General features: G+C 42.4%; 1 protein-coding gene across 6 annotated transcripts in view; it reads left to right on the plus strand.

Moving 5' to 3' along the window:
• Window positions 1-14,813, plus strand: part of LRP1B (LDL receptor related protein 1B) — a 1,129,178-nt gene that overhangs the window by 912,450 nt on the left and 201,915 nt on the right. The gene's annotated exons all lie outside the window — the stretch shown is intronic.

The following is a 14,813-nucleotide window of genomic DNA, read 5'->3' on the forward strand; positions in this document are numbered from 1 at the left end:
CAAGACCAACACAGAGGAGTCTGTGGAGGTACTTGTGCTTTCCTTTTGAGAGTGGGAAGCTTTCACCTTCTGACAAACCGTTGGCTGACAGAGAAGTCCCTTTTCACTTGGAGTGTAACCACTAGCAGTTTCTGCAGTTATCTTCAGTTTCAGAGGGGTCTGTGGAGATACTTTCAAAGATCTGCTGTTTGGCAGGGCCTTTCTTAATCAACCAAATCAATGTACTCAGCATTGTTTCAAGTATTCTCAGACTTATCTGAGCAGAATCGCCCATCCCTAGAGTCTTCAGACTTAAAAGGACTCCTTACCTGAAGCACGAGACAGGATTTTTTACAAAAGTGCACAAGGAATTCAGACAGATATAATAGGAATATGGAGGACAGGAAGGAAGCAGAACTGAATAATGCAATTGGGAGGCAGATAGGGGCATGATTTATACTTGTCAGCAGATGAGGTCACTGACACCAATATGATTACTCTGAAAGGCAGCAGAGCAGCTTGCAGGCATGACAACTAGTATTTAGATGGAACTAATGAGGGAATAACTACACACTTTCAAGAAACATTAATTAAAATGTGAGGAATTTCCATCCACATTACAGTTTCTCAGTACAGCTGCAGAAAACAAATTATAATCCTAGGAGCCCTTACTCTACTCTGGGAACTGTCATTCCAGCCCCAGAATATTTCTGCTCCTCCCAAGGGTTGGCATATGATTTTGGGGACTGCCATTCAATTCCCAGAACACTTGTCCTACTTCTAGGGGCTACCTTTCCACTCTTTTGAGACTGTTGTTCTAACTCTTGAACACTTCTGCTACTCCCAGGAGTCGTCATTCCACTCTGGAACTTGTTATTCAAATCTCAAACAGTTTATCTGGGCCCAGAGACATTAATAGAAAACCCACTCCACATTTTCAGTGGAACCAGTGCAAGCCAGTTGGCTTTAAGGGCTTCCATGGTTTCCAATGGGCAATCCTGTCATTCTTTTTAATATATTTTAATAGATGTTTTATTGTGTGTTTTTATGGGGGTTTTATATGTCTGTAACTCGCCTCGGGCCTCCAGGGAGAGGTGAGGAATAAATCTAATAAATAAATAAATAAATAAATATCCTTCTGCTGTATTTGCAACATCCCTTTCGTGGACTATGGTTCTGTGCTAGATGTAAGTCCCGTTGAGCTGGCATTGCATCTTGCAGTGTTCCTTCTGGGCACTCTGTAATAGGGTTGTGCACTTACCTTGAGACCCAGACCGCCTCGGCTTCAGAGGAAGCCGCCTCAGAGATATCTGAGGTGGTGCTTCAGAGCCCATTAAAGGACCACAGAGCCAAAGCAAGGAGAGTGGGGGCAGTGGCAGCATTGGCATTATTAGCAGCACTTACCTGGCCATTGGGGCCCAAGGTGGGAGTGGACAGGGCTTGCACAGGTTCAGGTGCATTGTGAGACCCTGTTTGAACATGGGATTTGGTGCTTTGGACCACCTCAGGGTGATCTGTCTCCGAAGCAGCCATGCTTCAGAGGTTGTTCGGCCGAGGTGGCCCAAAGCGCACATCCCTACATGTGTAGGGATGTTTTTGCTGGGCTTGCAAAAATGTCCTCCCCACCTTCAGTTACTGCTGCAATAAAAATCAGTATTTGTCAAGAAGACCCTATGAAATCAAAGGCATAAGTGGCCCAGAATTTTAAGGAGAGTTATCTGACCTCCCAATCAAACTTAAAGGCTTTACAGAGAAGTGGATAGTAGGAGTTTGGGGAAGGAAATAGGTGTTCCAAATTCATTAGGCAACAACCTAACCTTGCAAGAACAGTAACTTCAGTTGCCCACAGTAGGCTTCAGGCTTCAGAAGGGCAGACATCACCAGCCAAGCAACAGGCTGTGTTAGCTGAACCCAGTGAAATTGAAGCAGACTGTTTGCTACAAAATGGTTTCTGCTTCTGCGGAAGCCTGAAAATACTTTGGAGGAACCATGGTAAAAGGCATGGCCTTCTCCACAGCTTCAGAGGGGGGGGGGGCATTTAAAAATTCCATCAAGCAGAAGGTTTGAGACTGGATACTCCAGTGCTCCAGAGTCCTTCAGATTCCACCCTCCAAAGCAGCCATTTTCTCCTGTAGAACTGATCTCTTGCTTTGAGATGAGCTTTAATTCTGGAGAAGCCCCAGTTCCCACCTGGAGACTGCCATCCCTAAGCCTTAGTGGAGTACAATGCCACAGAGATATTTTCACCTGGGCACCTGATCTTTATTCTCTGGAGATGAGCTGTAATTCCAGGAGATCTCCACCCCCCAGCTGACTGCCTGCTAACGAGCTCTGTCCTGGGCCTGCTAATGAGCTGGCCAGCCCCTACCTGCCTGCTTGATCCGGCTGCAAGCTGCTCAAGCTACCTTAAGTGGCGTGGCCAGGGGACCAGGGGGGCCCTTTCAAAACCCGTTCTTAGGAACGGGCCTTGAAGCTAGTATGTATTAATATATATACATATATACATATGTGTGTGTGTGTGTTATCTGATAATTACTTTTGTACTATATTACAAGAATAATTACTGACGGGAAATTCTAGTTATTGTATATAAAATATTTTTAATAGACAAAACAGTAAAATATGACTGTTTAATGTTATAATTACCTATAGTAAAATATTTGCTGTCTGGCATTTTATTATCCAAAATGCTCAGTTAACTAGCATTCCCTTGAAGTCAAGCCCCCCCCCCCTTTAGTCACCATACCCTTGCATCTGTGGGCATGTATACACTCCATTCCTACCTCTTCACTTGGATCAGCCTGATGCTTCCTGCTTTTGCTGGACTTCAGACAACTGACTTTGCTGGATAACCATTCCTAGGACCATTTCTACACAGAGGTGTAAAATGTGTGCCACCTCCTGCTTGCAAACATGTGGTGGGAAACCATGTGTTTGCAGACTTCCTGTCAAGAAACCCCTCCCACCACCTTGTTGCAGTTTTCCCCTTCCCAATGAGGTGGCAGAGAATCATCAAGCATGAACAACCCACACTTCTTCCCCCCCCCCTTCTCAGGTTGTCAATCAAAGCAAGTCACCAAACCGTTCACAGCGGTTGTTGTAGGGACTCTGTCCCCCATGAGTCCCAAAATTATTATTTTTTAAATACACTTCCGTGTTGCTATGGGGAAATGCCACAAAAGTAATATATTAAAAAAAAAAAACCTTTCACCTCCATATTGCTATGGGATCATGCAACAATAAAACATTTCCTTAGATCCGGATACTTTGGATAATGGTCTCTTTATGTTCAGGTAGATTTGTGATAGGCTGGCCATGGTAGTGGACCCTGATGATTGTGTGTTCACAACAAAGATGTTGTGAACACACAACACAGAGCTGTTTCCCCATTCATACCTCCTCACCAGAAAACACAAACAGGAATGTGTTTTAGTAGCCCAATCCTAATATTACCTTGCACAATGAAAATAACATTTTATTTGTACTGAGGAAACATTCTCTGCAGTCCCACAGCAATTGATATGGAAATGGAGAAGGGAGAGGAGGTGTGAGGGTGGTCAAAACACTACTGAGACAGGCTTGTCCCTGTTTGTGCTCTAATTTGCACTGCAACAAGAAAAGGAAATTGGTTGTTTGCAATTTCCCTCTTTGTGGGGCAAACCAGATGAAAACTCGCACCAACTCCTGCACAGCCATGGGTTGCTGCGGACAGCATGTGCAAGCAACACTAAAACTTGTGAGCAATGAGAGGCTGTGCAGGGGCCAATTCCTCATGCAGAAATGGTCTAGGTCTCTCCTTCCCTGTCAGCCCACCTAGAGGCATCAGGAGCTAGCTCTGTTTGAGAACTCCTGGATAGATTACTTTTTCTCTCCCTGCCTGTTCTCTAAGATGGCTGAATGACTTGGGGGAAGGGAAAAATTCTTGCCAGCCATAGGGGATGTTCCCATGGCATTCCTATTGGTGTAGGTTTGGGGTGATGATATTTCTCTGGGTAGGGAGAAGGACAAACGAGTAAGCATGAGTATCTGGCACATTCTGATTAACTGGCATTTTCCCTGTGAACTGCAAAAGAAAATCCATATTATAGAAAGCTGGCATTTAAGAGTCAAGGACATTAGCAGTGTAGACCCGGGCAAAGGGACTAGGCACTTTAATTTGACTGGAGCAATTCTGCATAGAATTACACTGTACCCTATGAGTTTCTTGTTACATAGCTCATTTGCTGTAATATAATGAATAGAGCTTAATCTGTGCTCTGCTATATTTTCTCTATTCAGACTGAAGAGGGACATTCAAATATTTCTCTTTAGCTCTTGGGTTTCAGATTAAACATTTGGCAGATGGTTATACCAAGTATTCCTTTGGAATAACTAGATTGTACACATCTTTTTTCATGTAAAAGTTGAAATTTGGAGTATTCATAGTTCTTCTGTGTAGTTAATGACCTAGCCCTTGTTACTGGAACTTTTAATTCCTCTGCCTAGCCTTAGTGGTTTTCCCTAGTATGAGAAAATTATAACTCTAGGATAATTAACTTTAAAAAAACCTATAAGGATAATCACAATGGTTGTAATCCTGCACACAGATGGGTTTCACAGAGATTTAAGCAACCTAAGTGTGCATGAGATTTCAGTCATTGTGACTGCAGTGATAAAAACAAAATAACAGCATGTGGCTATTTTTGAGAATTCTGTTTTGATTCTTTGAATTTTTTTTTAATTGTATAGGTGCAGGAGACTGCAAAGAAGGCCAATACTCTAAGGGCTAGTGATGATATTACCCAGTCTTCTAATTCTAATGTCTGTTGTGAAAAAAAAATGATTCTGTGATCTGAGAACAAAGATAACAGGATTGTCTAATTACATGATTGGAATTAGCAGGAGAGGTAGGTGGTCTTAGAGACTATTTACTATTTATGCAAGCAGTAGCTTTTTTTTCATCAGTAGCACAATAGGGAGAAGTGTCTGACTACTATATGTTCCATTTAGATATGCTGACTAGGCAAACACATTTTGTTCACATTGCAAAAGGAAACCTACATTCTTTGCCTCATATAGGACTTTATGTAAGACAGTTGAATCTTCTAATTTGATTTAATTGTTCAGGGGCACAGATAGTGCAGCTGTTTGATTTTTCTTCAATAGAATAAGATAATATAGAGCCAGCTGTTTCAGGCTATTGATTTCCTGGCCTGTACATCGCTAAAACACTGAAAGAATGCACCCTAGCATAGTCCCTAGTTGAATTAATTTATTTCTTCGTTAATTATTTATTTATCTTATATTTCTATACCACCCTCCCATGAGCCTCAGGGCAGATTACACAGAATGTAGAGAATGTACATCATTAAACTAGCATAAGTAATTTTAGCATCTAATTACATTCCCATGTCATATGGCAGCTTGGGCATATGAAAGAGCTATGCAATATACATTTGATAAATCAAAACTAATGCACATTGTAATCCTGGGCAGAAGTTACTTTATAAAATTGGACTCTCTCAGAAAAGCACGTGTAGGATTCCACTGGTAAAATGAGTCCACTATAGCAAGTGAAGTTTGTCCAGAAATTTGATCCATGATTAGTTAGTATAGAACAAGACGGCTGAACTTGACTTGCACACAATATGTGAAACATCCCAAAAAGCCAGATCATATGTTGAGATCTTAGCTTTCTAGAACATGTCTCAGTTATCTTGGATGTTTATACAGAGCTATATAAGGCAGCTTTCTTCATGGCCTTTCTTTCTCCTTGTTTTTATACTGTTATTTTATCTCATGTCCATCTCAGTGATGGAAAATACATGATGCATTTTAACTCTTCAGAAACATAGCATTTTCATTAATGACTAGAATCATTAGTATCATTGGATTAGAAACATCTCTGTGATCATCATCCCTTTGTAGCTCATCTTTTCACTCAAGAAGATTCACCGGTAAACCTAGGGTGCTATTTTATAATTCTAGGAATCTGTAAATAAAGTTTTTTTTGTGCTTTGTTCACACCCATTACAGATTTTTCAAAAGCATTCATTTATATGTATCATGCTCTGACCTGGATGACACAGCCTAGCTTCATCTTGTTAGATCTCAGAAGTTAAGCAGGGTTGGCGCTAATTAATACTTGGATGAAAGATCACAAGGAAGTTCAGGATTGCTGCTCAGTGGCAAGCAATAACTAAACAACTTCTGTTTATCTATTGCTTTTAAAACCCCATAAGCAGCTGTGACTTGATGCTACTTCCCATCACCACATCATGATTTAGAAAAAAAACATGTATATTGGTTCTTTATGTATGAAACAGATTTTATGTTATCAAGATTTAAGGATATTAGCTTTGATTTTCAGTTATCAGCTTTGTACAAAAACTGCATTTAAATTAACAACTTGAGAAAGTGATTTATCTTGTCTTTAGATATCATTATGAGATCAGTATCTTTGAGTTCATTTAATATATATATATGACATTTCTTGCAGTATTACTTAAATATCAGTGCATTCTCTTACATGTAGATATAGCATTTGCTTACATTCTTGCATGCAGACTCTTCAAATTTTTGTCATCTTCAACCGAAATTGAGCAGCCTATGTTCAGGATTGTAGCCTTTGTTTGTGTTTTCTATTATACAGCTCATGTGGGGTTCAGTGAGGGACGTTCCCAGGAAAATCTTACTAAATCAGTCCACTAATGCTTGAATACCCCAAAAATGAGTGTTTAAGTGAGAGAAATATTCACACAGCTGTATTTCAAGTAGATATTTTCTCAGCTGCTTGTACTTCTTAGGCCTTCATAAAGTCTATTCCATATTTGTTAACATTTATACTGTTTTAACCAGCTCTCTCTTTAGTTTCCCATAGCAGCTGACTTGTGGTAAATTAGGTTAGTGTAAAGCACATGCTGAGTCAGATTTGCAACAGTAGAATTAATTTACCTTAGGGTTATTCTCTGGAAAGAACACAGGAAAAAAGAAGAAATCTTTCTTTTGTTCGCTACAGTATGTTTCTACTTTTTAACTCCTCCTCCCCACCCTTCAGATTGCAACAATTAAAGATCCATGTGCTATGGCAGCTAAGGGTGCAACAGTTCGCAAATAATTCTCAATTAACAGATACACTTGTCATTTTTCTTTTAGTAAATGAAGGCATTTGTACTTTGAAATTCCACAGTAAATCATATAGTACAATACTATATTCTAGCTAAGTTATAAATAAAGCATTTATTTTGTTAAATCAGGACAAACATTTTGGGCTGATAGGGGTACAATGTTGATTATTCTAAGTCACCAGAAAGAGTTTACAAAAGTTCTCTTGTTAATATAAACCATTGCATCCGGCCTTGAGAATAGATCATATCAGATACAGTCAAGAACAAGTTTCTGGGCCTTCTGTTATGAAATAGTCTGGTACACCAAGCTTCTCTTTACAGAACAATAATTAAGAAAATATTATTTCACCCCCTTCTCCATCACCTCCCACCCTGCATTTTGCCGTCTCCTGGTGGGGATCTGTTGTTTAGGGTGCATTTGTTACATGTCACAGCTGGCGGTTGTTCAGGGGTGGATCCAGGGGCACAACCCGTGCCTGGGAGCCGGGTTGAGGCCCAGTTGGCAGGAGTCTCCTTAAGAGGCTGCCATGGGAACCAGGACAGCTCCTCCAGCAGGGGGAGCCAGCCTTGATGCATGGCGGGGTAGCCGGGTAAGCTCCAATCAAGGTTGACGCCCGTGGGATCTGCACAGGCTTGCCTTCCCAGAGGGTAGCAGGCATGATGGCTAGGGGAACTGGGGTGAATGGTCGCCCAGTCCCTGCAGGTGGGATCGCTAGGGGTTTCCGCCCCTTTTCCTTGGGGCTGTGGTCTGCAGGCAGCAGATGGGAGGGGGAGGTTATGGGATCCACTCCTCACTATGGGTGTGCCGATGCTCATGGTTTGATTGACAGATGTTTTAATAATAGCTGTGGTCCTATTTTGCCAAAGTATCATGCCTGATCTTTTGGATAATGCTCATGCCCTCTTGCATCCGCAATTGGAATGATTCAAGTGCATAATGCAGTGTCTTAGTAAAAGTTATTTCCTGTTTAGAAAAAAAGATACATTGCAGATCTGTTGCAAGATCCAGGTTCAGATTGATCAGAATTTGGTAGGATCGACAGTGCGGGAGGGGGTGGAGGAAAGTGAGTGCAGACATTACCCTGAAATTTTTTTGATCATCCTTTCTTCTTCAGTGTGGGAGGTGTCAGGGACCAGCCAGCTTCAGCAGAGCCTCTGAGGAAGAGGTAGCCATCTGGTCTGATCCAGTCCCACAGCCAATAACAGAGAGACTGCAGGAGGAGGCACTTTCTGGATCCAGCCAGACATGGATCCACAGCCAGGCACCAGTACAATGCCCCCCCTTTAGTGGGAAACAGAGAGCCAGATGCCAACCAGTTCACCTCCCCTTTTTCAGAATGTCAGAAACAGTACAGAATGAAGAATAGGAGGGAGATACAAGACAGAAGATGTCATGCCAGATTGGCAGCACAGTCCCCCAATAGCCATGTGAATTAGTGTTTGGAGGAACAGAGATGAACTGGCTGGCAGGTGCTTAGCCTGAAGTATAAAAGCAGCAAAGAAGGGAGTGACTGTGTTGAAACAACCTGTTAGTTCTGACCTTGCAGCTTCTATTCTTGGTTGACTCCCTGGACTCTGACCCTGGCCTGTGATCCAGAACTCTGCTTTTGGATTTCCCTTTGGACTTTGAGCTGCAAGTGTGTCTTAAATTTTGAATTTTGTAATAGGATTTTTATTACCTCTATCTGCCTGCCATGTGTCTGCAATCAGGACATTAACTCATCCAGATGGTTACGTCCAGTGCCAGGCAGAGCTATTCAAATTTTTTGCAAGCCTCTGATGCCTGGATTGAGGCTGACCTTCCAGTTGTTCTGCAGCTCCAGCAGGAGGTTTCCAGCCTAGATCGTCCAAAATATCGCTATGCTCAGTCTTGATTGTTCATCATTTAGGATAAATGAGGAATACTCTTTGGATCCTTTGAAGGCAGAGACAGCAGTCCCTGCAGGGACAAAAAAAAAGAAGTATTCTTTAATCTCCCTCCTGCCAAGAATATGATGCCCTCTCTAACATGGCATGGACTGCTATGAGGCCTGAAAGACCTGAAACACCAGGTCCAGATGTAGCCTCCTCCTGACCAACATCAGAGGCCCACACATCAGAGGCAGCATGTTCTAGTCAGACTGGTAGACATGGCATTGGATGGTGCCTTTCTTGGTGGCTCAGAAGCTTCCAGGCAAGTGAGAACATCATTGGAGGATTCACACGGTGAGGGACCCCACCCCCAGCAGGATAGTTTTTTTGCTTTGACTCACAATTCAGACCTCAGACTCAGGAAAGGCGAGAATTTGGTCATGCAGAGTCCTCTCTAAGTGGCTTATTGCCAGCATAGTTGGCAGCCAGAGGGGGACAAACATGGCAGCCATGTCATTTACCTCTGTATTTTCTAGTACACCCCTGCCCTTGGTCTTTCCACCTTCTATGATGCTGCTGCAGGGAACCATATGGACATGCAGATGTTTGAGACTTTGGATATTGCCTGGACCTTGGCAGACACTAGCAAATCAGCTACGGAGATGAGGAACAGCAAGGAGTGAAAATGACCTCAGTCCAGCAGAAGCAATCCTTCTGAAACATCTTCCTACTGGAAACCCTATCACCACCCTAAAGGAATTAGAGGCCATGAGAAACATACCTTTCAACAATCATAAGGCATCAGAGGATAAGAGGTTTCTGCAGCCACTCTCAGGATACAGATTGGCCTCTAGGTATAGCGATACATTAATCCATCAAAGGTTGCATAGACATATCCGAAATTCAGTTTCTGAGTCCAACTAGTGATTCAACATGTGGACTTCGAAAAAAGGAAGGTTCATGGTCAGGAGAGAACCCTGTGCTGCAATAAAGTTCTAACGTTTCTTTTCAGACAAAGCTTTTGCAAAAGGTTATGCATAGTTAGAATTATTACATAGAAACATGCAGATCAGCTGTTTTGGTCAAGCTGGATAGTAAGAGGACAGCAACGAGATTCTCGACTTGTCCCTTCCCTGATTTTTTTCTGGTAAAGGCAGAACAGGCACTGGTAGTTCCTTGTCTGCCATTGCTAAACTGTTCTATGTCCTGGATGATGCCACAGCGGATCTTAGCCCCATTAGTGAACACACTAGTGGTTTCTCTGCACTCGGGGGCAGTATTATCAAACGACAGCAAAAATGCTCTAAAAGGTGCTGTGGATAGAAACAATGAGATGTATGTTTTTTCATAAGGTCTTAGTGTTATTAAAGACAGATCCTACCTTTGTGCCAATTTACTATGTAAATCCACAGCTAGTGTCACTGTCCTTCTGTTGAAAGTCAGTGCTTGCTAAGGGAAAGACATGCCATAATGGGGATGTCCATAAAGCTCTGTATACCTGTCTGAACGTAACAAAGAACTTTAGACTTTTAGACTCATTGTTTATCTTTCACAGCGATCCAACACCAGGCAAGAAGGTCTCAAAGGCCATAGTTGTCTTTTGGGTCAAGATGTGGATCACAAAGGCATATGAGGCCCTGGATCTGCATGCACCCCAAAATATCACAGCACATTATACCTGAGCTGCTGAATTCTAATAATAATAATGTTTAATTATTATTATTTGTAGCCAACCCTTCCAGATATTCAGGGTGGGTAACATCCATAAAATAACATACAATTAAAAACACTTGAACAATCACTCTGACACAATCAGCCTACTAAAAATATCTAAATAGGGATGTTCTCTAAGAGGGAGCTGAGGTTTTCCTCCTGGTGGTGGAGCCAGCTGTCCTGTAGACATAATTCCATAAGCCTGATGGAGCAGCTCTATCTTGCAGGCTCTGTGAAACTGATTAAGATCCCATAGGATTCTGATCTCCTTCAGGAGCTCATTCCACCAGGCTGTGGTCAGGGCCTAGAAAGCCCTGGCCCTGGTTGATGTCAATTTTACCTCCCTCAGGCCAAGAACCCTGATCAAATCCTGATCTGAGGACCGTAATGCTCTTGCGGGATTAAAAGCAAAAAGGCAGTCTTGCAGGTATGCTTGTTGCAGACCATTTAGGGCTCTAAAGGTTATTACCAGCAACTTGAACTTGACTTGGTCTCCAATCTGGACCCAATGCAGCTGAGCAAGCACCAGTGTTATGTGTGTTTTCCACAAAGTCCCTATCAGGACTTGTACAGCCGCATTTTGATCCAGTTAAGAGTTTTGGAAGCAGTCTCAAGGGCAGCCCTGTGTAGAAAGAGTTGTGGAAGTCTAGAGGTGACTGTCACATTGATCATTCTAGCTAGGTCAGGCTTTAAGAGACAGGGTGCAAGCTGCCTCGCCTGGCATAGACAGAATAACGTCATGTGGGCTGTTTTTGTGATTTGGGCATCCACCGACAAGAAGGGATCCAAAATCACACCCTACATTTTTTTCTAAAACATCTCAGTAGAAGAAATTAGTAGTGCTACTATGAGGTCTACATCCTCGACCTTTGTGAAGCACTACAGAATAGATCAGTTGCAATCTGAGGAAGCAACACTTGACAGAAGAGTGTTATGGCAGGTTTTGCATTTGCAAGGAAAGAATATTATCCTATCCGGGCATACAGCTTGGACATATAACCAATCTGACTTCCACCGCTAAAAGAGAATGAAACATTGGCACCTACCTGAAGGTTTATTTATGTATTTATACTTTAGATTTTTATCCTGTCCTTCTCACCTAAAGGTGAGCTCAGGGCAGCTTATAAGAATTAAAAGCATTGTTAAAATGTAAATACAATAAATACCAACAAAAACATTAAGATCCATTCCCACCCAACCCACACGGTATGGTGACCAAAGAAATTAAGTGTCTGAAATAATGAGAGTCAAAGAGCCAGGAAGAGATAAAGCCTACCAAGGCAAGTTTGCACTTCCTTCAAATGCCCATTTTGAAGACGATGGCTTTTGCAGGCCCTGTGGACTTGCAAACAAAACTACATGATCTGAACTTTCATCAGGACAGCATTCCATTGGGTTTTCTTCTTCATTCTGCATTCCACTCTGCTTTCGCCGCACAGGTGCACTGGTCCCCCCCCCCCCCTTCTTTCTTTCATTCTGCATTGATTTCCTTCCATTCACTGCTCAATTTGCTTTCTGGCTGCTGATTTCCCAAGTCTTCTGAGATGCTTTTGTGGTGGTTTTCACCTTTGCTCAACTCCCAAACTGAAGGTAATTCAAAAGTATAATAATTCCTTTGGATTTTCCCTCTGCCCTTTTTCTGCTTCTCAGAGCCATTCCTTCACCATGCACATTAAAGACCTTCCTCTCACTCTGCATCCCCCCTCCTGTTTATCAGTGTATATGTTCCAGTACTGGTTAGTCACTTAAAACTTTCTCTTTTTTTACAAGTGTGGTTTAAGTTGAGCAAAACAGGAGTTCATCAGTTATCATTAGTCATTTTCTCACTGTAGACTGTCTCCAGCCTTTTCACACAGCTAATCCCTGTTCTCTCCTTCCTCCAGCCTTCTCTTAAACTCATAGTTCCTGCAAACATTGCATGTATCCCATATGTGGATCCAGGGAATCTTGGAAGGAATATTTTTTTAGTTATTTATTGAAGTCTGGAGGGAGTAGACAGCAGGGACTGGCTCTGTAGGGAGGGGGGCAGTCTGGATCCATGCTTGGGACCTGCATTCAGATACCCCCCTTGGGGGGAGACAAGGGATGTGTATTATCCCAGCATACAATGGATGTTTCAGCTCAGGTCTGGAATCTTTGTGCAAAGGACTCCCACTTGGTCTGGAAATGCTTGTCATCTTACTGATCCCCTGCAAATTTGTCTTTCCCCTCCTTGTTCACCTCCCTTTTTCGACATTTCCAATGTGAAGGGAAGACAAGAAGGTAGTGGACTTCAAGTCAGAGAGGGGTGTTTCAGTCTTCCTTTCCTACCTTCTCTGAATCAGCAAAACAGGCCAGCCTTGGCTTTGTAGACTTCTGGCTGGCTGCTTGCTTTTGCTTGCTTTGCTTGCTTTGAGGGAAGGGGAGTGAGGGAGGAAGTGGAGAAATATCTTTGGGGATCTTTTGGGGATTGGAAAGTCATGGCCAATGGTGGCAGTTTGTAGACCAAAATGCAGCACACACAGCACAACACAATTTTTGTGGCCACCAAATAATAACAGCTGGCACTGACAACTACCTGGCACCACAGCATGACATGGATTGATTGAATTGTGGCTTCTGAATCACATATTTATAACCTGTCTTCCATTAGTCTTTAGATACTAGGACTTGTTGTACAAGGGAAAGAAAAGTGAGTTTTGCTGGTTATGCAGCACCCCCCAAACACACACACAAAAGAAAACCTTCACGGCATGATACAATCTCAGTGATACTAGAGATTTTTCCAATATACACAATGGTTTGAATTGATTTATGTGGTCACCGTGTTTTATATGTTGGTGCAAAGAGATAGAGATGTGGGAGGAGGCGGTGGAGAGTCATGTTTGAAGGAATGCCAGGGGAGTTATTCCTACTTTAAAAAAATGCAAAGATGTTCCTTCAGTGATAATGGGTGGTAGTATTTTGGAATAGAGAAGTGGGGGGAGTCTGTGGGGTTGTCTTCTAACAGGCAAATGGGTGGGATTCTTTGGCTTTGTGTGACATTTGTAGTTATGTTTTTAAAAATATAGAATTATTGAACCAATGAAAATTACATTTATTGAAAACAGGGCTGAATCTGGACCGAGTTTTGGCTTCGCTCTATGAAATAATTGACACAATAGAAATTGAATATTAAAGATGGTTTATTGATCAGCATTTTCACCAGTCCTGTTTTTTTGGTTTGTGGCCCACTGTGGGGTTGGCAAAGGGGACAGGTTCAGGAGATCATCTGCATGCTGAGGAGGGGGTCTCTGCTAGCATAATGTAGCCTGAGTGCTCTCTCGATTCTCTCCTTCCTTCATGGCACAGTTGCTTCTGCCTCCTTGGCCATGTGTGAAGGGAGGCAGGGAGGGAGGGGCCACAGAATACCCACAATGGCTTCAGGCCACATCCAGAACCTATACATTGCTGAGTTTGGTGGCAGTGAATGCTCCTCTATTGTGGGAACAAGCAGGACCTGGGAAAATCAATCAGGATTTTCTGCATCCTGGCCCCAAGTCTCCTCCTGCTAGTGTACTTATCTTCCTTCTTGCAGTGGCTCTCGGAAGCTCCTTAATGCCTGTCATGGGGCTGGCGAGGGCGAAAGGCTCGAACATGCAGGGTTAACTTATCAATAGAGTAAGACCTAGAACAGATGGTGTCCCTCAAAGTGGGAAGTGAATTCTGTTTCTTTACTCACTGTTCCTACTTTCAAATTTTAGGATGCTTAGGGCTAATCCTGCGTTGAGCAGGGGGTTGGACTAGATGGCCTGTATGGCCCCTTCCAACTCTATGATTCTATGATTCTATGAAATTTACGACCTACATGAAAGGCTGCTCCAGCATTGCAATAGTACTGATGAACTTCTATATCATTAGGCTTAACCCTTGCATGTAATCCTCCCCAAAGCATTAAATGCTGAAGCGGTACTAAAGCTTATTCACTGATGAAGGGGAAAGACCCACTAAATGTTCAGCTGAAATAGCTACCTGATGGTAAATGCAGCTTGAATCCCTACTTAATTTTTTTTAAACATGCCCAATGCCAAAGGAGCGACTAACCTCACCATAAAAAAAAAAAAAACCTCTCAATGCTGTGACACTATACATTTTTTCTCATTGGTATGAAGAGTATATATTCTATTATTCTTAGGAGAAAAGATC

Source organism: Paroedura picta, chromosome 2 (assembly GCF_049243985.1).
Source record: "Paroedura picta isolate Pp20150507F chromosome 2, Ppicta_v3.0, whole genome shotgun sequence".
NCBI classification, from domain to species: Eukaryota; Metazoa; Chordata; class Lepidosauria; order Squamata; family Gekkonidae; genus Paroedura; species Paroedura picta.